The sequence below is a fragment of the Narcine bancroftii genome, chromosome 1 (assembly GCF_036971445.1).
Source record: "Narcine bancroftii isolate sNarBan1 chromosome 1, sNarBan1.hap1, whole genome shotgun sequence".
NCBI classification, from domain to species: domain Eukaryota; kingdom Metazoa; phylum Chordata; class Chondrichthyes; order Torpediniformes; family Narcinidae; genus Narcine; species Narcine bancroftii.
Window position 1 is genome coordinate 134,164,830 of NC_091469.1, and position 27,819 is coordinate 134,192,648.

Consider the following 27,819-nt stretch of genomic DNA (forward strand, 5'->3'; position numbering starts at 1 on the left):
CCTTGGAAAATGAGACTGATTTATTGCTCTGGCCATTGCGCTTATATGGGGCTTTGGCGCAGATGGCAGGGCCCTGCGTCAACGGAAGGCCGGCCTCAGATTGGCCTGCATTCCCATTAGAGTTCCCCATCTTCCTGCTGTGCGGTGGTCACCTGGGACGACAGCCAGTGTTACCTCCAGGTCCGTGTGGTCACCATGTTTATTAGCCATTTTGCGGGCGGGTCCGTATCTCCTCACACGAGCTGCTACAATACATTAAAACCCCTGATATCCAGCACCTATGGAGATTGGTAGATGCCGGATAACTGTATTTTCCAGTTGCTTGAGATTTACTTGTACAATGCTTAAGCAATAAATCTGCATTAAGTTAAAGAGGTTAAAAGATAAAAGACAAAAATACTATACTGTATGTACACTGAACAAAGTTCACTTGCATGAATATATAAGCCTTGAAGCATTTTACTTTACTTTCAATGACATTATTTGAAAACAATTAATCATTGCTGCATCTGCAGGTTCATCCCCTTCCACGGAGCCGCCCGAGAGATGAACAATAACATCATAGGTCATTCAACCCCTCTCCCCCAAGTTTACAGAAAAAGCCTCTGACCAGAGCCATTCTTACTAAGCAGGGATAAGGAGACATTTTAAGAGAGTCACCTCAAACAGTGAACTGCATCAACCAACTCTTCATCCTGGGTATCGCTGTTTCACACAACTTTATTCAAACAGCTGCTACAAGCAAAGCAGGACCAAGGCCCTCCGCTGGCTGAATATTTGCTCCCATATTTTACCAAAGGTTTATGTGCTACTTCAGAGAACATCTTCTCTTCGAATTTTTTTAACTTATTATTAATTTTTAAAAAATTTTTGTTCCTCGAGGTATTTTGCCAGTTGCTTGAATTCTGGATACCAAGAGTTTTACTGTAGATCAGTCTCACTGGCCAACAAGGTTCGGAGTTAAATGTGCACCTTGCAATCCAACAGGGCACCAACCTTATTTAATATACGTTAATGCACTGCAGACTGATGAAGGGTCAGGGACCTGCAATTTTAAATCTGTTTCTCTTTCCACAGGTGCTGTCTGGCCTGTTGAGTTATTCCACTATTTCAGATTTCCAGAGGCTGAATTTCACTTTTTTACTACATACCGATAATTATAATATGCAGCTGTTAATTAAACTAAAACCTTTAAAAAACACCGAGAATATTTTATTGATTTAGCTTCAATGGAATTATATTGCAGCTGTTACAAGGACATTCAAAAGACTACCTGGCAATTTTTTATATATATAATTCTTCATCTTTTTGATTAACCAGATGCAGTTACGAAACAAGTAATTAATCTAAGTGACAGCGTGAATGATATTTTAGATTTTTTTTTTCATTTTAGCGTTAGAGCGCGGTAGAAGGCCCTTCCGACCCAATTACACTCAATTAATCCACCAACCCCGTACATTTTGGAATATGGGAGGAAAGCTGAGCAGCCAGAGTAAGACCTCACAAGTCATAGGGAGGACATACAGATCTTACAGACAGGAGTAGATTCAAACCGGGATCACTGGCGCGATAATTGCGTCGCACCAACCCCATTCTAACTGTGCTGCCAGTGTACTCAAAGTGATGTAATCAAATCAAAACACAATGGTGGAGAAACTCAGCAGGCCAGATAAGGCTTGAGCCCTTCATCATGAACAGAATGTAGGCAGGCGTAATTAAAATGGTGGGGGGAGGGGTTGTTTGGGGGAGGAGCACAGGGCCACGGGCAGAAGGTAATAGGTGGATGAGGGAGGGAGGATATATCAGTAAACAGAGGTGGTGGAGGGGGATAACTGTGAATGGAGAGGGAAGGGGAGCCAAGATGACTGTGCATATGATCGGCCTCGGCCACAGGGAGTTGCATACTCTGGGAGGTGGAGGATTGGCGCAGGGCACCAGAAAACAGGGGGACCACCCCCATTTGAGAAAGAGATGCAGAAGAGATGACCTGCGGGGCACTGACCATGGTGGTGGTCCAGTGAGGAGCTCTGTGGCTCTGTTGGCGACCCGAGGCAAGGAACCCAAGTAGGCTGTGGGCTGCTGCCGACTGCAGTCAAGGGACTCACACCAGGCTGTGGACTGTTGGACACTGGCTTGAGCCTGGCTGAAGGTATTGGAATCAAGATGCGAGAGGGTTGGAGGCTTCCTGATTGTGTCAGAGATGTACATCTGGTGCACAGGTTAATGATGATTTGGATTGAAGGCTGTGTGGCTGCAGAGGCTGCTGGATCACTGGAGGTGAAAACATGGACATTTGGTGACTCTGGGGGTTGGGGGGGGGGACAACTCTCTTTTGCTTCTCTTTCCCTGGTTGGGCCATTTCTGCTGATAGCAAATCTTTGTCTGCCTTATGGTTGACCATAGAACATTATTGCACAGAAACAGGCTGCTTCTGCCCTTCTAGTTCATGCCAAACCATTTTATTTTGCCTAGTTCTATTGACCTGCACACAGTTCATAGCCCTCCATACCTCTCCCATTCATGTACCTTCCAAATTCTTCGTTAAAATTGACCCCAAATTCACCACTTCAGCTGGCAATTTGTTCCACACTTCCACCACTCTCTGTGTGAACAAGTTCCCTCTCATATTCCCCCAAAACTTTTCCCCTTTCACTCTTAACCAATCTCCTCTGGTTTGTATCTCACTTCTTTTCTTTGGCTTGGCTTCGCGGACGAAGATTTATGGAGGGGGTAAAAAGTCCACGTCAGCTGCAGGCTCGTTTGTGGCTGACAAGTCCGATGCGGGACAGGCAGACACGATTGCAGCGGTTGCAAGGGAAAATTGGTTGGTTGGGGTTGGGTGTTGGGTTTTTCCTCCTTTGCCTTTTGTCAGTGAGGTGGGCTCTGCGGTCTTCTTCAAAGGAGGTTGCTGCCCGCCAAACTGTGAGGCGCCAAGATGCACGGTTTGAGGCGTTATCAGCCCACTGGCGGTGGTCAATGTGGCAGGCACCAAGAGATTTCTTTAGGCAGTCCTTGTACCTTTTCTTTGGTGCACCTCTGTCACGGTGGCCAGTGGAGAGCTCGCCATATAACACGATCTTGGGAAGGCGATGGTCCTCCATTCTGGAGACGTGACCCACCCAGCGCAGCTGGATCTTCAGCAGCGTGGACTCGATGCTGTCGACCTCTGCCATCTCGAGTACTTCGACATTAGGGATGAAAGCGCTCCAATGGATGTTGAGGATGGAGCGGAGACAACGCTGGTGGAAGCGTTCTAGGAGCCGTAGGTGGTGCCGGTAGAGGACCCATGATTCGGAGCCGAACAGGAGTGTGGGTATGACAACGGCTCTGTATACGCTTATCTTTGTGGGGTTTTTCAGTTGGTTGTTTTTCCAGACTCTTTTGTGTAGTCTTCCAAAGGCGCTATTTGCCTTGGCGAGTCTGTTGTCTATCTCATTGTCGATCCTTGCATCTGATGAAATGGTGCAGCCGAGATAGGTAAACTGGTTGACCGTTTTGAGTTTTGTGTGCCCGATGGAGATGTGGGGGGGCTGGTAGTCATGGTGGGGAGCTGGCTGATGGAGGACCTCAGTTTTCTTCAGGCTGACTTCCAGGCCAAACATTTTGGCAGTTTCCGCAAAGCAGGACGTCAAGCGCTGAAGAGCTGGCTCTGAATGGGCAACTAAAGCGGCATCATCTGCAAAGAGTAGTTCACGGACAAGTTTCTCTTGTGTCTTGGTGTGAGCTTGCAGGCGCCTCAGATTGAAGAGACTGCCATCCGTGCGGTACCGGATGTAAACAGCGTCTTCATTGTTGGGGTCTTTCATGGCTTGGTTCAGCATCATGCTGAAGAAGATTGAAAAGAGGGTTGGTGCGAGAACACAGCCTTGCTTCATGCCATTGTTAATGGAGAAGGGTTCAGAGAGCTCATTGCTGTATCTGACCCGACCTTGTTGGCCTCGGTCGAGTGAGGCAGGCGGAGGCCCCGGTCCGGACAGGGAGTGGGAGGCAGCGGCCCCAGTCCGGGCACAGGGAGAGCAGCAGCGGCCCCGGCCCCGGTCCGGGCGAAGGGTAGACGGCGGCGGCCCCGATCCGGGCAGGAGCAAGGGGAAACGGCGGCCCCGGCCTCGGTCGAGTGGGGCTGGCGAAGGCCCCGATCCGGGCAGAGAGTGGGAGGCGGCGGCCCCAATCCAGGCACAGGGTGAGCTGCGGCGGCCTCGGCCCCGGTCCGGGCAGTATGGACCGACCTAGGAGGGGAGGCAGGCCCCTCCAGCCCGGGTAAGAAACCTGCATAGGAGAAGGCCACTCCGATATAAAACCTACGACCCAAGGACCTCGCTGCCACGTCCCAGCTTGCTTGGCCACGGCACACGAACCATGGGTGTAAAGGGTGGGGCCAGTACTGCGCGCACTGCACTCCACCTAAAAGCTCCTTTGCGCAGGCCCGAGGACAGGTCCACGTCCTCCCCCTCCACGTCCTCCCCCTCCACGTCCTCCCCCTCCACGTCCTCCCCCTCAAAAGATGCTCACAAACTCAAGCTAGCATTCTGGAACATCAGAACCATGCTAGACAAGGCTGACAGCCACCGACCTGAACGTATCTCACTTACCCTCAGTGGAAAAAGCTTAACTACATTTACTCTGTCTATCCCCCTCATAATTTTAGATACCCCTATCATATCTCCCCTCATTCTTCTACGCTCCAGGGAATAAAGTCCTAACCTGTTTAACCTTTCTCTGTAACTCATTTCCTTAAGTCCAGGCAACATCCTTGTAAATCTTCTCTGCACTCTTTCTATCTTATTGATATGTTTCCTGTAGTTATGTGACCAGAACTGCACACAATACTCCAAATTTGGCCTCACCAATGTCTTACTCAACATCAATATTTTGATTTTTGAAGGCCAATATGCCAAAAGATCTCTTTACAGACCTATCCACCTGTGATGAAACTTTCAGAGAATTATGTATCTGTATTCTCAAATCCCTCTGTTCTATCACACTCTTCAGTGCCCTACCATTTCCCATGTATGTCCTTCTTGGTTTGTCCTTCCAAAATGCAACCCCTCACACTTGTATGTATTAAATTCCATCTGCCATTTTTCCAGCTGGTCCAGATCCCTCTGCAAGCTTTGAAAACCTTTTTTGTTGTTCAGAACGCCTCCAATCTTAGTGTCACCTGCCAACCTGCTGATCCAATTTACCACATTGCTATCCAGATCATTGATGTAGATGACAAACAACAATGGTCCCAGCATGGATCCCTGAGGCATACTACTAATCACAAGCCTCCAGTCTGAGAAGCAATCATCCACCACTACTCTTTGGCTTTTCCTGTCCTGCCATTGTTGAATCCAGTTCACTACTACAACAATGAATACCTAGCATATGAACCTTCGTGACTAACCTCTCGTGGTATCTTGTCAAAGGCCCTATTAAAGTGCATGTAGACAACATCCACAGCCTTTCATTTGTCAACTTTCCTGGAGGCATCCTCAAAAAACTCTATAATATTGGTTAAACATGACCTACCATGCATAAAGCCATGTTGACTATCCCTAGTCAGTCCCTGGCTATCCAAATAATTGCATATCCAATCTCTTAGAACATCTTGCAATAATTTACCCACTACTGACATCAGGGACATTGGCCTATAAACAACAGAGCAACTTGAGCTACCTTCCAATCCTCCAGCACCATATCCATGGCTGAGAAAATTTTAAATATTTCTGCCAGAGCCCCTGGAATTTTTACACTAGCCTTCTTTAATGTCCGAGAGAATATCTTGTCAGGCTTTGGGGATTCATTGACCCTTATTGCTTTAAGACATCAAGCACTTCCTCCTCTTTAATCTCTACAGGTTCCATGACCTCACTGTTTTTTTTTCCTTACTTCCCATGACTCTGTGCCCATTTCTTAAGTGAATACTGATGAAAAAAAAAAATTAAGATCTCCCCCATCTCTTTTGGCTCCATGCAAAGCCAACCACTCTGATCTTAAGAGGACCAATGTTGTTCCCTACTATCTTTTTGCTTTTAATATACCTGTAGAAATCCTGAAGATTTTTCTTCACATTGTCTGCCAAAGCAACCTTCCTGATTTCTTTCTTGAGGTTTTTAATATGCCTCAAGTATCTCATTTCCTCTATGTTGCCTCTACCTGCTATACACCTCTCTTTTCTTCCAAACTTGATCCTGAATATCCCTCAAAAAACAAGGTTCCCTATGCTTGCTAATCTTGCCTTTAATCCTGACAAGAACATACAAACTCTGTCCTCTCAAAATTTCACCTTCGACGATCCTCCACTTAGCTCGCACAAAAGGCGAAAACAATGTATCCCAATCCATGTATCCTAGATCCTTTCTCATTTCCTAAAAATTCACCTTTCTCCAATTTAGAATCTCAACCCAAGGCTTGGACCTGTCCTTCTCAAGTCATCATCTTTATTTGTCGTTCATACCATGCTCACAAAGTAAAGACGAGGTAGCATTTCTCCAGGACCATGGAGCATATTTGCATAAATATCGATTAGAATATAAGTTCAATACATTTGTATTCAATCCCCAAATGTTCTGGGAGTTCAGGAGCCTGATGGTCTGGGGGTGGGGGGGTAAACACTTTTGCCAATCTGGACGTAAGGGGCCGAGTGTCTGAAGTCCCTCCTACCAAATGGCAGAAGGCAGAACAGTTTACATGAGGGGTGTGTGGAGTCCTTCACAATGTTTATTACCTTTCATCAGGATTGATTGTTGCAAATGTCCTTCATGGGAGGAAGAGAACCCCCAATGATCTTTTCTGCTGACTTCACTTTCCTCTGCAGGGTCTTGCGGTCCAAAGAGGTACAGGTTCCAAACCAGGAGGTGATGCAGTTACACAGGATGCTCTCGATACATCCTCTGTAGAATGTAGTGAGGATGGAGGGTGGGAGATGAACCTTCCTCAGCCTTCGCAAGAAGTAGAGGTGGTGCTGGGCTTTCTTGGCTATGGAGCTTGTGTTAAGAGACCATGTGAGGTTCTCTGCCAAGGGCAATCCAAGGAACTGATATTCTTGATGACCTTAACGGTGGAGCCGTCAATGATCAGCAGAGTGTAGTCCCCCCAGGCCCTCTTGAGACAACAACCATCTCCATGATTAACTTGAAACTTTAGATCACTGGATCTAAAATATTTCCCTACACATATATCTGTCACCTGTCCCATTTCCTAATCAGAGATCCAGTATTGTACTGTCTCTAGTTGGTACCTCAATATATTGATTTAGAAAACTTTCCTGAACACATTTGACAAACTCCAAGCCATCCAGCCTTTTTACAGTATAGGAGTCCCAGTCAATACGTGGAAAATTAAAATCTCCTACTATCACAACCTTGTTTCCTGTAGCTGCCTGTTACCTCTCCACAGATTTGCTCTTCCAATTCTTGTTTACTAATGGTAAGTCTATAATGCAGGTCACCCTTGGGGAAGGTGTAGTACCTGTTTAGCCTCTTAATCAGGGTCATGTGAAGCCATGGATGGTGGATGGTTTTTACAAGCAGATTCTACAAATTGGAATTTATGGTTGTAAAACTAAAAATGCTGGGCAGATGAATCTGATGATCAATGGCCGGGGTTACCCATCCAGTATGGACACAACAGCTGAAGAAGTCAACAGGAAATCACTTCAGTATTTTTCCCTTATATAATCATGAACTCAACATTGACTACGGTTTCAGCTCAAAGATGAAACCTTCACCTAAGGAGGACAGGGAAGGCAAAAACTACAGTTTGGTGGGTCAGTGATCATGACGGATGGAGAGACACTGAATGGTAAGGCACCTGAATGATGATAATGATAAGTCAACCCATGAGTTGGTCATATCTTTCCTGTTCCTCAACTCCACCTATATAGACTGAGTAGATGAGCCCTCTGGCCTGTCCTGCCTGAGCACAGCTGTGATATGTTCCCTGATGAGCAATGCCATAGGTGCTCTGTGGTTAGTAAGAGATTACTTAAGGTGGAAGATGAGTGGAAATAAAAAGGTTGAGAACCACTGCCTTAAAGTCTATCTAAGTCAGAAATCCAATGCAGCCAGACACACTCCATGCCTCCATAGTTCCAGATCTGGATTCATTGATTATTTCAGTGCACATTGGGTGGTTAATGGTCTACGTCAGTAGTTCTCAACCATTTTTTCCCACTCACATACCATAAGATATCATAGATGCTCTGTGGTTAGTAAGGGATTACTTAAGGTAGTGTGTGAGTGGAAAAAGGTTGAGAGCCATCGATCTTGCATCTTTGAAATGGGAGAGCTGGTTGCCCTTCAATAGACAGATAACTCTCCTGAGCCATGGAAAAGTAGCAATCTTCTCAAACCATGACTCTTCCCCAATTTCCAAGGAACTAAGCCAGAAAAAAAAACACGTATACAAGATTGCCATGAGAACAGATGCACAGACAGTAGGCCACTATGCAAATCAGACAGATTGGATGCACACATCAACAGAAATGAACAAGGAAAAATAAAAAGGCCATGTTATGATCAAAAGACTGGGAGCCTGCTGTGCACTGAACCACAGAATGGTTGTCATGTTGCGGTAGGGTGCCCTTCATGTGCAGATGGGTAACTGGAAGGATGCCCACTGCTTATGTGATAACCCTTCCTTTCTTTAAGAAAAATGAATAAACTGAGACAAGTCACTGGCATTGAACCAAACACAAAGGCAGAAATACGTCTGAACCAACTCAGGTTAGTCCAGATTCAGAACAGAGTTGAAAGTAACCAGAAGCCTCTGCCTGCAGAAATGTTGTCCAAAATGGAACTGAAACATGTGGGTCATTGGGATAATTTTAATTTTAATTGATATGAATGATTGCAATTGGCATCACCAAACAGAAAAACTGGATAAGTTGCAAAAAAAAGGCTACTGTTAATTTTTTCACAATTATATATCAGGGGATTCACAAGGAAGGTGTTAAACTGGAAATTTGCAGATGCTAGGATCTAGTGCAGTGCACAAAAGTGTTGGAGAAGCTCATCAGGTGATGGATTATGTTATATTTTATATTGTATAGAGATATATTTTAAAGGAGATAAATTGTGGCAGGTTATTTTTTAAGTGTATGTCACATACAAACACTTCAAAACAGATCTCATTTAAAATGCCATAGCTCTGCTCAAGCCAGACAGTCCTTTGCAAAAAACTTTGAAGGATGCCTAAAAGGACTTCACAAGTAGGTGTTCAGTGGACATACTGTGGAGTAATGAATTATTATTTTGGAAAGCAACAGATGAATGAACTCAGAAGATTGGGTCCAGTGCCACAGTCTGAGTGCAGTTTGCTGTCTAAAAGGGTCATGTGGTTTTCTCAGAAAGAGAGAGAGAGAATTCAGTTCAACAGCTCAGCAGGAGTAGCTGGGACTGGAACAGGACAAGCTGGCAAACTGGTGGAAAAACCCCATTTTGAAGATGAGTTATGAGTTCTTAGTTCAGCCTGTTCAAAGCCCTTGTGGTCTATACAAAAGGAGATGGCTGGTTGTATAATGTTTCATTTGAAAAAAGGGAAACAAAAAGGACCTCTGTGGCGACCTGAAAGAAAGAGGTTATCATCTGTAAAACCATTTTGGGGCAAGATTCTTCGGCAAGGCACTGAAGTGGCTGGTTATCCAACAAGCAACAAATCTCTCTCTGAAAACTGACAAGATCCTTCCTGAGTGGTAACCATTTACCTTTCAAACACCAAAGCCTGATGAAGATTCATAAATGTTAAATTCTGTGCACAGTATAAGAATTTCCTGATACCGGTGAACTTGGAGGAGTGAAAAATGAGATTGGACTGTAAATCGAAGAATATTTCTGAATTTACACACACATAACATACACATGCTCTTAGAATTAGAAGGGGGTTAAGTTAAGTTAATAGTAATAAGTTAAAGTCTGATCCTGTTTTCATGTTTAAAGATGATTAAAAGCAACTTCTGTTGAAGTAACCATTTGTCTTAGTGAATTTCTATTGCTGCTGGATTTGGGGTCCTCTGGGCCAATAATACAACATCCATTGGAATTAAAACATTTTGGCCCTGAGCCCTTCTTCAGGAATGCTGAAAATCAGGAAGATGCCCAAATAAGTTTAGGAGGAGGTGAGGGGAAGAGCATAGGGTAGCAGGAGAGAGGGGGGAAGGAGCGGAGAGGTGATGGAGGTGGAGGGCAGAAGGTTGAGAAAGATGCTCTCCAATAGAAGAAGGAAGGGGAGGTGCTGGCATGCTCGAGGCAGAGAGTTAGAGGGATGGTAAAAAGAGAGAGACCAATTAAAGGGGTGACAGGAATTCCACAAAGAAAGACCTTGTTTCTTTACCTGGCATGGTGGAGCAGCTTGTAGAGCCTGCTACCTCACATTGCTGAAGATCTAGGATTAATCCTGACCTCCAATGTGGTCTGTGTGGAATTTGCACATTCTGTCTGTGACTGCATGGGTTTCCTCCAGATTCCAAAGACGCGTGGGTTGCTGGATTAAATGGTCACTGGATAGAATCTGGGCAGATTTGAAAAGAATGTGAGGAGAATAAAACATGGCAGTGTGACTCAGTGGTCAAAGGGTTTATTTCTATGTTGAACCTCTTAGAGCCACTGTGATTCTGTGACTCCTATGTTGGCTGTTGAAACCTCTTCCTACAGTTGCCCTTTGCCTAACAGTTGAAGGAGTGTGTTTTCAGCTATTGGTAAATGTTCAAAAGACTCCTTTTGAGTTGATCTTCAGTTGGGAATGAATTACCTGAACACAGGCAGCACAAAAGTCCAGGTATCCAGAGGGCAACAGTAGCCAAGGAATTTAACGCTAATTACTAATTATCACTCTGCTGGAACATCTGAGGAAAAGACAAAGCACAGCTCATATGACCAGATTGTTTCAATTATGCCCTAGAATAGTCCATCTCCAGGGTACATAGAACTTAAAACATAGAACATTGAAAATTACTGCACCGTTCAGGCACTTCAGGCTACAGTTTTGTGCTGACAACTGCTTACAACTTCTCTACTGCAAAACCCTCCATTTTTCTCATTTCCACGTACCTATCTATTTATTTATCTAATAGTCTCCAAGTCTAATAGTCTAGACGATTTATTCGTCTCGATCGGTGGTTTTTCAAACTGCCCCCAAAACTTACATTCCACCTTAAGCAATCCCTTACTAATCACAGAGCCTTTATGACATAAGGATTGCTTAAGGGAGTATGTAAGTGGGAAGAAAAAGGTTTGAAAACCACTGTTTTAATTGTACCTAATTGACTCGTTATGTGCACGGTTTCATAACTCCAAAGGAAATGGGCCAATGACAATTTTTCTCAAGCAAAATATCTCAGTAACAATTGGGTCTAGAGCAGTGATTCTCAACCTTTTTCTTTCCACTCAAATACCACTTTAAGTAATCCCTATGCCATAGGTGCTCTATAATTAGTAAAGGATTGCTTAAGGTGGTATGTGGGTGGAAAGAAAAAGGTTGAAAACCACTGGTCTAGACTAATAGTCAGACTATTTATCTAATCATTTCTTAAAGGATCCTATTGTACCTGGCTCCACCACCATTGTCGGCAGCATATCTCATGCAGCCAGCACTCTCCGTGTGAAGAACTTACCCTTAAATCACCCCTGCACTTACTCCCAAACACCTTAAAACTATGCCTCTCATGTTAAAACCATTTCAGCCCTGGGGAAAAAAAATCCTCTGGCCATCTACATAATCAATGCCTCTCATTATCTTACACCCCTCATCTTCCATCACTCCAAGGAGAAAAGTTCAAGTTCACTTGACCTATCCTCATAAGGCATGGCCTCCAATCCAGGCCACATCCTTACAGCCTCTCTATAGTAATCACGTAGTTGTAATGAGGCGACCAAAGTTAAATACGTTGAAATTTATGCAGGAGAAATGTTTGTCTTCCTTTCAATTTAATCAAAGGAGCGCTCTGACAATTAGATGAGACATTCAAATGTGCTCTCTTGGGTGGATTTAAAATAGCTTTTTTTTAAAAAAAAGACACTATTTTGAACAAGAATAAGAAAGTTATCATCTGGTGACTCGTTATTTTGACATGCAGCATGGTAACAGGCCCTTCCAGCATGTGAACCGTACCCCTGATACAACAATTAAAATACAATCCCCATACCTTTTCGAAGCTTCTTCCCTTCTGCAATCAGATTTCTAAATGGACCATGAACCACAGACACTGCCTCACTTTCTCTTCTCTTTGCACTAATTTATTTATTTGTTTTTAAATGTTGTTTATAGCAATGTTTACATCTGTGACACTTCTACATAACAACAAATTTCATGGCATGTTTATGATAACAAATTCCAATTCTGATTCAACTTCTTCTAGGTAATTTATTGCAACTTTGAATTAACTAAGTGGTTTGCCAGGCATTTCAATTGTTTGCTCTAGGCTTTTGAGTCATATATAGGCCAAATCTGGGGGATGTCAATATCATCCCTGAAAGGCCAGCTGGGTTTGTTTAAATAACTTAGCTAGAAACTGGAATTATTTTCAACACTGGGGAAATTGAATACTCAGGGAACAAGAAAGCTTAAGCAAACAATAGAGGAAAACAACAGGTCAACCAGCATCCATGGTTAGAAATGGTCATTTAACATTTTGTGTTAGGTCCCTTTATCCAAACCAACATGAAAAAGGGGTGGTATTTCACACATAATGAGGGAAAGAAGCTGTGGAGGGGTCAAGAGGCAATACAGTATGGGACAGAGGCAGGAAAGGTGGCAGAGAATGAGAATACTCTGGGTTGGGGGGGGTGTGGTGGAGTTGGAAAAGTAAGTACAGGAGTAGGAAAAGAAGAGATGGAAACAATGGAACCAGACTGGGTGTGGTGTAGGAGGTTACCCATAATTAGAAAATCAACATTCATGCTGTCGCATTTAAGACTGTCCAGTAAAAACACAATGCTGGAGAAACTCAGCAGGTCCAACAGATGGGCAGTGTGGTGGTACATCACCAGCCTACTGCAGGGGGAAACCTCTGTACCTGCAGGAATGTAAGGGGACAGCACAACACCTGGCCGGCTGCCAATCAGTTGACCTGAATGGATCAAGCCCCACCCGGTCGGGTGTCAATCACCCTCCGGGATATAAGCCTGTGCCGGCCTCCTGAGGCCTCACACTGAGTTGCTGCATCCAGAGCCAGCTTGGCTCTGTGGAGGGTTTTGTGGATTAAAACCTGTTGTTCAGTCTTTACCTTTTGTGTGTCTGATCCTTTCTAACAGCGGACCACAGGCAGCTATGAGAGAACTCCCTTCGGAGATCAAAGGAGAACTTTTTCAGTGTAGGCATCCCTCGAAGAGTTTTCATAGTTTTGCAATAAACAAGAGTAAAACACCCAAGTCTGCAGACACCGTGATTGAAGTAAAAAAACACAATGCTGGAGAAACTCAGCAATATGATGTGTTGTTCCTCAAAATTTATGTTTGGCCTCACCCGAACATGGATAGGTTTGAGGCCAGACATAACAGAGTAGGAATAGTTGGGGGAGTTGAAGTAGTCGTCTGCAGGAAGTTCATGTTTCGGCCTACTTAGGCGTTAATTTAGTTGCTCTGGGAAGAATTGCAGAATGGGCTTGACTAGATTTGTTTACAATTACTTAAGCACTCACAGCCGATGAAATCTTACACTCTGCTTATCCTCTTTGCATAGGTAGATCTTCCAGTGTTAATTTACTGCTTTCAGTAAAGATGTGCAAGATGAAGTGGAGATAATGACTAATAAACAGTCGGAAACTGAATCACTATTCTGTTTGTAACTGAAGTAAATTCATTTGTTAATAAAGTCACTTAATTACTTACCATGATGGACTATTTTGTGAAGGTAAGAGAGAAGTTAAAAAGATGAAGTGGAATTAGTGGATGGTGTTCATTTATAAAGGCTCTCAGTTACGCAAGAATTGATGTAAGTGTTTTTATGTTTAGCAGTGATATCTTGTAGTTGGAAAGGTTCCAGCAAAAAATGGACACAATTTTTTTTTTCTTCCATAATTATACATGTCAAAATGTTCCATTTTCAAGATATCTATGTATATATATCTATATATATATATATATAGATATATATATCTATATATATCTATATATATATAGATATATATATGTACATATTTATAAAACTTTTAAAAAAACCCAAAAAAACCAATCCCTTCCCCCACCACCCCTTCACAGTATATTGTCAGGACCAACAGTTGGGTTAAAAAAAGCAAGTCTTCATTAGGGAGATCACTTACATTTTTATAATAGTAGCACCTTTTTAAAAAATTTATATTTGGGCCCCAAAATAATCCAAATATAGTTACCATATTTTTATAAAAACGCTGTCGTCGCTGTATCGCGGTGTGAAATGAAGAGGCGTAGTCGGGTTGAGTTCAAACGGAAAACAAACAGTAGTTTACTGTTGAATCCGGACACTTTTTAAAACTCCAGGCTCCCAGCCACCCCCGCACCGCGCATAGCCAAAGGTGATGTCATAGCGCTGCCTGAGACGTCCCATTCCGGATCAATTTCCTGACAGGCGAGCCGCCCCAAGACTCCGCCCCTTCCCCCAGAACCGGCTTTCAGAGGGACTATTACGGGTGTCTCTATCTCTGCCTGGTCTCCCTCGTTTGCACGATGGTAGTACTGCTACAGGTTGAGGTGTGCAGGCTTAAGATGATGTCTCTGACCTCCCAGGTTGTGCCATTGTGCCATTATGCCAGAGTACTAAAAAGGTTGTGGACCTTCATAAGGCCATTGCACGGGCTGTCCATGCGCACCTCCACGCACAAACACAAATTTGTAGCTTTTTAAGTTTCTTAGGCTGAAGGATCTCGTGGTGATATGTCATGAGGCACTCCTGCACCTTATTTAGGACTTCAGAGGATGGCTCTCCTTGTCCTTGAGTTGCTGGTATGAATTCTTCAGGCATGATGAGCGGAGCCCTGTATCCCAATTCCACCAATGATGACTGGAGATCCTGTTTGGGTGCAGGTCATATACCAAGCTCATCAGCCCAATCTGGTCCCTGGAGGTGGGCCATCAATGCAGTTTTTAGGTGCCTGTGAAATCTTTCAACCAGGATGTTGGTCTGCGGATGGTAGGCTGTCATGTGATAGAGCCATGATCTCAACAGTCGAGATAGCATGACCATAGAGTAAAGGTAAATTGTGGACCTCTGTCGGAGGTGATGTGGGAAGGGAGACCAAAACAAGATACCCAGGCGATACAAATGCCCTGGTGCAAGACTCAATGGAGGAATACGACAATGGGACCGCTTCAGGTCACCTAGTGAACCTGTCAAAATGATGAACAGGTATTTTGACCCACGTGACACTGGAAGTGGGCCGATGATGTCGATGTGCATGTGGTGGCTTCACATGTCGCTGCACCTTAGCCATCTGGAAGTCCGTGCATATCTCAGCCCAGTGGGCGACCTGCTTCTGGAGTCTATGTCAGACGAATTTGTCAGAAATCAGGAAGACCGCCGCATGAATTGAGGGGTGTGCCAATCTATGAAGTGCATTGAAAATATGTCATCTCCAGGCAGCTGGGATAATGGGGCGAGGCTGACACATGGACACATCTCAAAGGAGAGTCGTTCCTTTAGATCCAAAGGCGATGCTCTTGAAGCACAGTCCAGTACACTGGTATCTGTTCATCTTGTCATGCACTTCAGAAAGTACCATATAGTCAAACCCCAGAGGTGGGGATCGCAATGCCTAAATGCAGGAGTGGGACCGTGTCTCCGCTACCATGTATCTGCTACCAGAGCAGAGCTTTATCCTTGTGGTGGACTCGGATATGTAAGAGAGGTGACGCTGCTGTCAGACTGACCATGAATCTGACACTTTGGTGAAATGCAACTGTTAGTGGTTTGTGGTCCATGAATACCATAAAGTCCCTGCTCTCCAGGAAATACCTGAAATGTCGAACCACCAGGTACAGGGCCAGTAGCTCCTTATCAAAAGCATTATATTTTGCCTCCGGGGGTTGTAGGTGCCTACTAAAGAATACAAGAGACTTCCAGTGTCCATTGATGCTCTTCTCCAATACTCCGCCCATTATACTCCAATAATCCAGTTGGCACATCCAGTCCCAGGTGGACCAGCAGGGTTGCCTTTGCCAGGGAGCTTTTTGTGTTCTTGAACACTGTCATCATCTCTTCTGTCCATTCCAAGTCTTTGGCTTCCATGGACATGAGGTCGAACAGGGGCTTCATGATCTTGGCTTATAAATTGATCATTCCTACAATCTCCTACAGGATTGTGAGCGGTTTTGCAAATTTGAGGATGGCCTCCACTTTGGCTGGTAATGGGCCGACACCTTGGCTGCTGATTTGATGTCCCAAAAAGTCGATCGAGGACAGCCTGAATTTACACTTCGCGGGGTTTTTTGTTAGACCAAAGTCTTGTAAGTGGCGGCAGAGAAAACACAGGTGCTGCAGGTGCTCTTTGTGGGAGTGCCTGGTGATGAGTATGTCATCCAAGTACACAAAGAAATTCCATTCCTTGCACCACTGCGTCCATAGCCCATTAGAATGTCTGCAAAGCACCCTGTGACTGTAAATCTCAACAATAGGTACTCCTCCTTGAGTACTGTTGGAGAGACAGCCAAGCTGGAGAAGGTATCAGTGGCTGTACCTCTAGCTCAGAAGGGTAGAGAAAGAAAGAGGAGGGCAGTAGTTATAGGGAATGCAATAATTAGGAGGACAGATAGGGGATTCTGTGGACATGTTAAGGAGAACTGGATGGTAGCTTGGCTCCCTGGATGTAGCTTCCCTTGTCCAAGATATCCTAAAGTGGGAGGGAAATGAGCCAGAGGTCGTGGTCCATGTTGGTACCAACAACATAGAGAGGAAGAGTGGAGAGGTCCTAAAAAATGAGTATAGTGAGTTAGGTAGGGAGCTAAAAAGGAGTGCAACGTTAGTAATCTCTAGATTACTAGCTGTGCCACGCAACAGTGAGGGCAGGAATAGTATAAGCTGGAGGATGAATGTGTGGCTTAAGGGGTGGAGCAAGGGGTAGGGATTCGAGTTTTTGGATCACTGGGGCCTTTTTTGGAGGAGGTGGGACCTGTACCAAATGGATGGATTGCATCTGAATCCTAGGGGGACCAGGATCCTGGTGGGGGCATTTGCTAGGGCTACTCAGGAGGCTTTAAACTAGAATGGTGGGGGAAAGGGTCCAAATAAAGGAGAATGGCAAGAAGAGGGTTAGATTGCAAACAGTGAAGATTTGTAGACAAAGTTTGGAGGTGGATAGACAAGTGATTGAGAAGGAAAATGATCAGGGCAGTAATGGAGGAGAGATGATGGAAAGAAATAAAAGAGTTGACTGTAAAGATAGGGACAAACAGAGAGAAAGATATGTGAAATCTCTGAAATGCATTTACTTTTGTTCGGACATCTCTCATGTACCCTCATACCTTAATGAAGGGTTCCATCTCGAAATGTTGGTGATGTATCTTCACCTTTGCTATATAAAGGCACTGTTTGACCTGTTGAGTTTCTCCAGCATTTGTGTGTTTTTTCACTTAACCACAGTGTCAACAGAATCCTTTGTTTTACCCCTTTTACTTTAATGCTCGGAATATTGTAAGGAAGGCGGGTGAGCTGAAGGTGTGGATAGACACTTGGGAGTATGACGTGGTAGTGATTAGTGAGACATGGTTACAGGAGGGTTGTGACTGGTAGCTAAATATTGCTGTATTTTGTTGCTTTAGGTGTGATAGAATTGGAGGGGCAAGAGGGGGTGGTGTAGCATTGCTTATCATGGAAAATATTACAGCAGTGCTTAGATGATTGGAGAGCTCATCCAGGGAGGCAGTATGGATGGAATTGAGAAATGGGAAAGGAGAAGTCACACTTATAGGGGTGTATTATAAACCAATTAGTGGGGAGCGAGAAATAGAGGAGCAAATTTCTAAGGAAATTGCAGATATTTGTAATAAGCACAGGGTTTTAATTTTCCTAATATTGATTGGAAAACACATTTTGTGAAGGGGCTGGATGGATTAGAATTTGTTAAATGTGTGCAGGATAGTTCTTTGCAGGAATATGTTGTGGTGCTGATGAAAGAAGGGGCAGTGTTGGATCTACTGTTGGGGAATGAGATAGGGCAGTTGACAGAGTTATGTGGGGGGCGGGGGTAGAATATCAGATCCAGTGATCATGGTAACATTAGTTTCAATATATGGAAAGGGATAGGTCTGGTCCAAAGATTGAGGTTTTTGAGTGGGGAAAAGCCAGATTTGAAGAGATGAGAAATGATTTGCGAAGAGTGGATTGGAATGATTTATTTTATGGGAAGGATGTAGAAGAGAAATGGAGGTCATTTAAAGGTGAGATTTAGAGAGTACAGAATCTTTATGTTTCTGTTAGGATAAAAGGCAGAGCCAAAAGTTCAAGAGAGCCATTGGCTTTCAAAGGATATTAGAAATTTGGTTCGAATAAAAAGGGAGGCCTACATTAAATATAAGAAACAAGGTTTAAGCGAGATGCGTGAAAATACATTGATTGTAAAAAGAACCATAAGAGAGAAATTAGGAAAGCGAAAAGAAGGTATGAGGTGGCTATAGCAAACAGGGTGAAAATAAATCTGAAGGGTTTTTATAAATATGTAAATATGTAAATATGCAAGGATCGACAACGAGATAGACAACAGACTCGCCAAGGCAAATAGCGCCTTTGGAAGTCTACACAAAAGAGTCTGGAAAAACAACCAACTGAAAAACTTCACGAAGATTAGCATATACAGAGTCATTGTCATACCCACACTCCTGTTCGGCTCCAAATCATGGGTCCTCTACCGGCATCACCTACGGCTCCTAAAACGCTTCCACCAACGTTGTCTCCGCTCCATCCTCAACATTCATTGGAGTGACTTCATCCCTAACATCGAAGTACTCGAGATGGCAGAGGCTGACAGCATCGAATCCATGCTGCTGAAGATCAAACTGCGCTGGGTAGGTCACGTCTCCAGATTGGAGGACCATCGCCTTCCCAAGATCGTGTTATATGGCGAGCTCTCCACTGGCCACCGAGACAGAGGTGCATCAAAGAAGAGGTACAAGGACTGCCTAAAGAAATCTCTTGGTGCCTGCCACATTGACCACCGCCAGTGGGCTGATATCGCCTCAAACCGTGCATCTTGGTGCCTCACAGTTCGACGGGCAGCAACCTCCTTTGAAGAAGACCGCAGAGCCAACCTCACTGACAAAAGACAAAGGAGGAAAAACCTAACACCCAACCCCAACCAACCAATTTTCCCTTGCAACCGCTTCAACCGTGTCTGCCTGTCCCACATCGGACTTGTCAGCCACAAACGAGCCTGCAGCTGACAATTATAGGCCTCTAAGTTTGATGTCGATGGACAGTAAGCTAATAGAAAGTATTCTTAGAGATAATATATAAATATCTAGAGAGACAGGGGTCTGATCAGGAATACTTAACATGGGTTTATGTGTCATGTTTGACAAATCTTGTTGAATTTTTTGAGGAGTTGACTAGGAATTTTGGCTGATCTTTTTTTTGGAAAGGATGTAGAGGAGAATTGGAGAGCATTTAAAGGTGAGATTTTGAGAGTGCAGAATCTTTATATTCCTGTCAGGACAAAAGGCAAGGACAAATGTTCAAGGGAGCCATAGTTTTCTAGTGAGTTTAGGAAGTTGGTTCGGGATAAGATGGAGGCCTACGTTAAATACAAGAAGCAAAGGATACATGTTTGAATGATACATAGATTGTAGAAGGAAATTAGAAAGGCAAAAAGAAGGTACAAGGGGGCTATAGCAAATAGGGTGAAATCAAATCTAAAAGGCTTTTACAAATATGTGAATAGTAAAAGGAGAGTTAAGGAGAGAATAGGTCCACTGGAAAATCAGAGCAGAGGAATGTCTGAGGAATCATATGAGATGGGAGTGATATTGAATAAGTTCTTCTTGTCAATGTTCACGAGGGAAAGAAATATTGAATTGTGTAGGATAGGTGAGGCAAAAGGGTTAGTTATGAAAAAGATAAGGATTAGTAAAGAGGGGATTTTAGAACTGCTGGGGTGTATAAAGGTAGATAAGTTTCCTAGTCCTGATGGAATTTTTCCCAGGACCTTAAGGGAGGTCAGGGAGGAAATAGCAGAGTCTCTGAAGGTGATTTTTCAATGGTCACTGGAGAGGGGTGTGGTGCCATGGGATTGGCAGGTTGCAAACTTTGTTCCGTTGTTTAGGAAGGGCACAAGGTATAGGCCAAGCAATTATCGACCAGCAAGTTTGACATCGGTGGTGGGGTAACTAATGGAAGGAATTCTTAAGGATAATATGTATAAATATCTGGAAAGGCAGGAATTGATCAGGGACACCCAACATGGGTTGTTTGATGAATCTTGTTGAATTCTTTTGAAAAGGTGACCAGAAAAAGGTTGATGAAGGTAGAGCAGTTGATGTGGTCTATTTGGATTTTAGTAAGGCTTTTGATAAGGTTCCACATGAAAGGTTAGTGAGGAAGGTTCAATCTCTAGGGATTAATATAGAGATAGTCAGATGGGTTCAGTGGTGGGTGGATGAAAGGCACCAGAGAGTCATGGTGGACAACTGTCTGTCAGGATGGAGGCCAGTGACGAGTGGTGTGCCTCAGGGATCGGTGTTGGGTCCTTTGTTGTTTGTCATTTATATAATGATTTGGGTGGTAAATTGGGTGAGTAAATATGCGGATGATACAAAAATAGGGGGAGTTGTGGATAGTGAGGAGGGTTTTCATGGACTACAGAAGGATTTGGACTATTTGGAAAGGTGGGCTGAAAGGTGGCAGATGGAGTTTAATGTAGATAAGTGTGATGTGCTTCATTTTGGGAGGAATAACCAAAACAGGACATATGCAGTGAAGGGGAATGCATTGAGGAATGAAGAGGAACAGAGGGATCTTGGAATAATGGTTCAGTGTTCCTTGAAGGTGGGTTCCCATGTAGAGAGGGGGATGAAGAAGGCTTTTGGTATGCTGGCCTTTATAAATCATAGCATAGAATATAGGAGCTGGGGGGTGATGTTGAGACTGTTTAAGGCATTGGTGATGTCAAGTTTGAAGTATTGTGTGCAGTTCTGGCCTCCAAATTATAGGAAGGATATAAATAAGGTAGAGAGGGTGCAAAGAAGGTTGAGGGGGGGATTTGATAGAGGTATTTAAAATTATGAAAGGGTTAGATAGAGTAGATGTGAATAGGCTCTTTCCCTTGAGGGTAGGTGAGATTCAAACAAGAGATCACAAGTTAAGAGTTAGGGGGCAAAATTTAGAAGTTACATGAGAGGGAACTTCTTCACTCAGAGAGTGGTGGCTGAGTGGAATGACCTTCCGGAAGAGGTGGTCGCAGCAAGGTCAAGATTGTCATTGAAGGAAATGTTCGATAGGTACATGGATGAGAGAGGATTGGAAGGAGAGTGCAGGAAGGTGGGACTAGAGGAGAGCACTGAGATTGGTACAGTCTAGAGGGGCCAAGATGGCCTTTTTCCGTACTGTAATTGTTATATGGTTGATCGGTTAATGTCTCTTCTATTATTATTGGTATATTTTTATTATTTAAAATTGCTACATCTCTTGCTTTTGATCATCAATCCTTTTTTCAATTTTCTATGTTCTGATTTGGTAAGATGTGTTTCTTGTATTTAATTTTTTTAGGTATGCCAAGACCAATTTTCTCTTCACCAATCCGTTGATTCCATTGACATGAAAACTAATAAATTTTTATGCTCTCTCCAAATTCTTTAATACAATATTTTTTTAACAGTAAAATCTCTTTGACTCTTTGGGTACTAGCGATCCTTCCCCTTTAAAAGAAGCACACACACAATGTCCCTGCCCCAACGTATACATAGAGCCCATAGAAAATTCAAAGAAGGTGAACCCCTCCCTTCAGTGCCATCTTTTTTTGCTATTGCTTCCCAGGTGCTATTCTCTCCCTTAGACCACTTCTCTCAGATTTCTTTTCATTTTACTGAGCTCTCCATGAGCATTTCTATACACTTGATTTTTAAACAATAAATAAAAGATGCTTTTATAAAAAAAAACTTTACTACTTTTACTTAGTTCTATTGTAAATATTTTCACAATCTTCTCCCTCGGCAACCTTGATCTTCTTTTCTTTATAAACTTCACAGAAAGTCTTCAACCCCATTCTTGTCTCTTAAAAAATCGATGGTCTCCTTCTGCTACTTTGACCCTCAAAGCTGCAGGATATATCATTGAGTAGTTCAAGTTTTTAATGCGTAGTGGCCTTTTCACATCAAATTCTTTTCTTTGTTTAATGAAAGTTGGGCTAAAATCTTGACCAACCTCGGGCAGGTTTAGAATAATCAAATGCTGCTCCCAGAATTACCTCCCATTCTCAGCAGCTTAAAAGTCTCAACAGAACTGGTCTTGGTCTCTGATCATCAGCTCTTCTGCATCCGCGTGTACAGTGCTCTCTCGATATGGCAGTTTTTCTCCAAATTTGTCTTCTCCCAATACTTGTGGGATCCATTTTTGAAAAAAAGTTCACCAGGTCTCTTCCCTCGATTCCTTCCTTTAGTCCAATAATTCCAATATATTTTTGTCGATTAAAGTTTTCCATATGATCAATTTTGTCAAGCAGTCCTTGTTTATCTGACTCCCATTCTTTGGCATTTTTATCCAAAACTTTGAGTTTTTCATCAATTCAATCTCTTTTCTTTCAGTTATTTTCTCCGTCACATCTCTTACTGAATGAAGCGCAAAAAAACATTTATTATGATAGCCTTATCTGTAGCAAAAAAATGTATAATGTCAACCTGGAAATCAGAAGAGAGTCTGAGAGTACAGCAATGGTACACAGAAATGAATAAATGTATTCCATTGGAAAAAATAATATATAATTTTTAAAAAAAAGTCACATTATTTGAACTAATTTGGGAACCGTACATGGAACACAACAGAGAGGGCCTACCATGGACCTCCACCCCCTAAAATGATAGAATGAGAAGAAGACAAAATGAACTGACCAAGTGTATAAAAGTAGATGACACAATTTTCCTTGTTTATTTTCATTGTGGGATGACATTGTTTAATGGGTTTATTGTATTGTATATGTTGAAAGTTTAATGGGTTTGGAGGGGGGTGTGAGGGAGGGAGGGAAGGGAGGGGGGACAAAGGGGGAGAAAATGACACTGTGTATATTCAAGAAGGAAATGTTTGTGTGTATTTTGATTAATATGGTTCATAGTGTGAAAAATAAAAACTTAAAAATAAAAATCAAAAAAAACCCAACACAGTATTCACTGCAAAACTTCACAAGAAGACCCATCCATTACTTCCCACTGAAACAGATGTGCAGGGGTTAAGTGATGATAAATTAGCTTTCTGCAGTGATTAATGTGCATCTGGACAGTTTACCACATAAAGTGAAGCAACACAGAGCTCCACTTGTGAACAATAATTATCTCCAGCTGTAAGTTAGCATCTCATCTGTAACATGCAAACAATTACAGAGCAGGACACACATTTTGACTGGGTTTGCTTCAGCAGGGAGTGTCAATTTCTGTGAAGGTTATCTGTGAAGACTTTAGTCCCAGCCTAAGTTTGGAAAGTTCTGATTTACCTTCTAAATCCCCCTTGTAGAATTATGGAGAGATATAGCACAGGAGACCAAGACCCCATTGGCCAAAAAATGCCCAATTACACAAATCTGGCATTAATCTCAATTTTTGTTCTCCCTACCCTCACACTGAACTCCCTCCAAGATTCTACTTCTCACCTATGCACTGGGGAAATTTATTGTGACCAGTGAACCCAATAGCCTGCGCAACTTTTGGATGTAGTAAAGGAATCCATGTGTGGTCACAGAGAGAAAAGAGAAGGAGGGAATCAAAGAAAGTTACAGATGCTGGGATCTAAGGCAGTACACATAAGTGCTGTAAAAATTCAGCCAGTCACACACCATCAGTGGGACAGAAAGGGTAGTCGACATTTCAGCCCCGAACGCCTTCAGGAATGAGGAAAATCAGGCAAACATCTGAATAAAAAGGTGGGGCAGAAAGGGGAAGAGGTCGGAACACAGAGTTACAGGTATGAGTTAATGGATGGATACAGGTGGGAAAGTGGATGAGAAAGAATTTGAGGTGAGGTGGGAGGGGGAAGAAGGCTAAGAAAGATTGCTCAGATTGGAGAAGAAAGGGAAGGGGGTGGAGAACTGGAGGAAGAGAGGCGCCAGGGGAGACGATGGAAATTGGAGGTCGATATTGATGCTGAATGTTTGGACACTGCCAAACCAGAATACAAGGTGTTCTTCCCCCAATCTGTGAGCAGCCTCAACTTGACAGAACATGAAGCCATGGTCAGACATGTCAGTGTGGCAAAGGGGGTGTGGAATTGAAGTGTGTGGCTACTGGGAGATCCTTGCTGTTGCAGCAGGCAGAGCAAAGGTGGCCAACAAAGTGACCTCTCAATCTTTCTTCAGTCTCCCCAATGTACAGAAGTCCTCAACAGGAGCACTGGATGGAGTGAATGACCCTGCATATTCACAGGTGAAAAATTGTTTCACATGGAAGCCCTGTTTGGTACCCTGTATAATCGTGAAGGAGAAGCTGTAAGTGCAAGTGCAGCACTTATTTCAAAACAGGGGTAAATGCTGTACAAGGGGGGAGATTGGAGAGAAGGCATGACTGAACAAAGGAAGCACAATCCTTACAGAAAGTGGAAGATGTGACTGAAGCCCTGTAGGTGGCAGAAATTGTGGAGATATGATGGGTGAAGCTAGTAGGGTGGGGTGGTAGGTAAGGACAAGGGGAAACCTAACCTTGTTACGTTCGGGGAGAGGGGGCATGGGGTGAGTTGGGAAAGGGCCAAGTTTATGGGTAAAAGAGGAGAGGGAGGTATCGTCTGGGTTGATGGCTGTAGATGGGAAGACACATTTTTCAGAAGAATTTGGACATCTCGTATGTTGTAAAATGGAAAACCTCATCCTGGAAGCAGATGAGGCATAGATGGATAAATAGGAGAGAGAGTGGGAAGATGGGTAGTTGAGGTAACTGGGATTTAGAGAGTTTATTAAATGTCTGTAGAAGATTTGACTCTTGAAATGGAGATAGGCAAATTAAGAAAGAGAAAGTGTAACTAGAAAAGGACAAAGTGAATTTGAGATCAGGGTGAATAATGTTGATGAGCTCATCATGAGTGCAGAAGGCAGCCAGAATGTGGTCTTCAATTTAACAGTGGAAGAGTTGAGGACCCTTGCCTGTGTAGGCTTGTGCCACATTGGCACAAAGGCAGGGCATCACTGTAGCCCATGTCTTTGAGTTGGAGAAAATGAGATGAGTCAAGGAAGATACTGAGGGTGAGAACAAGTTCTGCCAGGCAGAGGAGGGTGATGGTAGAGGGTAACTGGTTTAGTCGGTTCTTAAGGAAGAAGCAGATAACTTTGAAACCTTCTTTATGGGGAATAGAAGTGTAAAGGTCATCCATGGTGAAAATGAGGCAGTCCACCCCAGGAAGTTGTCTTGGTGAGCATGTGGAGGTGTCCCAGATGGAGATGGGAAGGGACTGGATAGGAGGGACAAAATGAAGTTGAGGTATTATGGTACAAGTTCAGTGGGGCAGGATCACATGGAAACAATGGGTTTACCTGGACAGTGGTGTTTGTGGATCTTGGGTAGGAGGTAGAACCAGACAGTCCAGGGCTGGGAAACAATGAGATTAGATGTGGTGGAAGGGAGATTACAGGAAATGATGAGGTCAATGATAGTGTGGGAGACAGTGGCCTAATTCCTGGCCTTACAATGGGAGAGTTCAGTACAGGCAGAACAGTTGGTCAGCGTTGAACCTGGATTTCAGGTGTTGTGAGGCATCAGCTCTATTAGCCTTCTCTTCTCCTCTTTGGTGTTGTTCGGGTTCATGTGGGCCTCATAAGAGGTTCATAAGAACCAGACCGAGGTGGAGGTACAAAATACACTTTTATTTCCGGGATAAAAGAGGAAACAGTGGGTTGATTTGTCAAGTAAACCTTTACACACACATACAATGAACTGGTACATTCAATGATCAGGGAAAAATCACTACTATGTCCCACCACCCCTCGACTCAGTGCAGGCACAGATCTACACTACAATGGACACTAATTAAACGCTCCCAACCCTTTTAACAGTGCACATCTTATCAACAGTTTCTCCAGCACCCTTTCACAATTCTAGACCTGGAGTGAAGCAGGGTGGTCGCAAGCTGGCAAAGAGAGGCCAATAGCTCAGTGGCAGGAGGGTTAATCTAATTGCAACAACCAATGGCCCAAGGCCAAGTACGGGCAGGCTGGAGAGTACAGTCCAAGTAATTTACATGTGGCCAACAGCAAGGTGTGCACTAATGAGTGGGTTGGAACCAAACCTTGATTGGCAGCTGATGTGTCCTCTGACTAGTAAGGGGCAGTACTGTCACATGACAGCCACAGTCCTTCCCAATACATTTGGGTACAGCTTGAAATTTACTCTTGGACTCTGATGGGTTCTCTCATGTCAGGAGGAATGTTTTTGGCATCTTCAATCCCCTGTCGGGTACAGGTGGAGATAGGGGGTTCTGGCAGCTGCAAAAATTCTTTGTTCCTAATGCTGGACCATTTACCATATACACTTGTCTAATAATTGAATTTTATAGACCAATTTTTAGGGTGAAATTTATGGGTTAGGCATAATACTTTTGACACGGGAAGTATCTTCATCATTCAGGGTATTGGGAGCTCGGATAAGCGGGCAGCTGGCCGGGACCAGATGTTAAGTTTGCTGTCAAGGTGTCAGGAACTCTGATGGGTGGGCGGCCAGGGCCTAGGCAAGAGTGCATAGTCAGGGAGTCAGCAACTCCATGGGTGGGCAGCCGGGGCCAAAAATAGGGGAGTTGACTTTTACATAGTATCGACTATTACACGCATATATAAATTAAATGTGCTACTTTGTGATGAGTCAGTTAATTTTGCATGAAAGATAGACATACGGGTGCTTAAATTAGCTTCAATTTTCCCATGGTGAACATCAGTCATTGTTCCAACCAATGGATGGTCATATTGGACAGCGCATCTTTGTAAGCACTGTATATGACAATGGTCTGTGTAGTTAAACAGTCGATTATGATGTCATGGTAGTGGGTTGTATAAAAAGAGGCAGTGAGTCAGCTACAGGAGGGAGATTGAAAACTTGGCCAAATGGTGCACCAACAACAACCTTGCACTCAATGTCAACAAAACCAAAGAGCTGATTGTTGACTTCAGGATGGGAAACCAGATGTGTACAATCCAGAGATCATTTGGGGATCAGAGGTGGAGAGAGTGTGCAAATTTAAGTTCTTGGATGTCACAATCTCATATGATCTTTCCTGGACCAAACACACTCATGGTGTTGTGAAGAAAGAGTGACAGCACCTTTACTTCCTCAGGATTGTACAGAGGTTTGGTAGGACATTGGAAACCCTGGCAAATGTCTACAGATATGTAGTGGAAAATATGCTGATTGGCGGCATCACTGTCTGGTATGGGGACAACAAAGCCCCTGAGTGTAAAACCCTCCAAAAGGGCATCAGCCAAAGACATCACAGACAAAACCCTCTCCACCATTGAGAACATCTACATGAAACCCTGCTGTTACGGAGCAGCAACAATCATCAAGGATCTGCATCACCCAGCGCATGCTCTCATCTCACGGCTACCATCAGGAAAGAGACGTGCACCACCAGGTTCAGGAACAGCTGCTCCCCCTCCACCATCAGACTCCTCAACAACAAACTCAATCAGGGACTTAGTTAAGGAATCTTACTTTTGCACTTCATTGTTTGTTTTTTTTTCCCCTCTCTGCATTGCACGATCAG

The 27,819-nt window shown here is 43.6% G+C and overlaps 1 long non-coding RNA gene across 1 annotated transcript; it reads right to left on the reverse strand.

Annotated features, from left to right (window-relative positions):
* Positions 1–27,024, reverse strand: LOC138744556 (uncharacterized). Its single transcript, XR_011345631.1, has 3 exons — positions 26,953–27,024; positions 10,315–10,491; positions 1–278 (listed from the first exon to the last, which is right to left on the reverse strand). It is a non-coding gene; the product is annotated as an uncharacterized lncRNA (long non-coding RNA).
* Between the last annotated feature and the right edge of the window lie 795 nt (positions 27,025–27,819).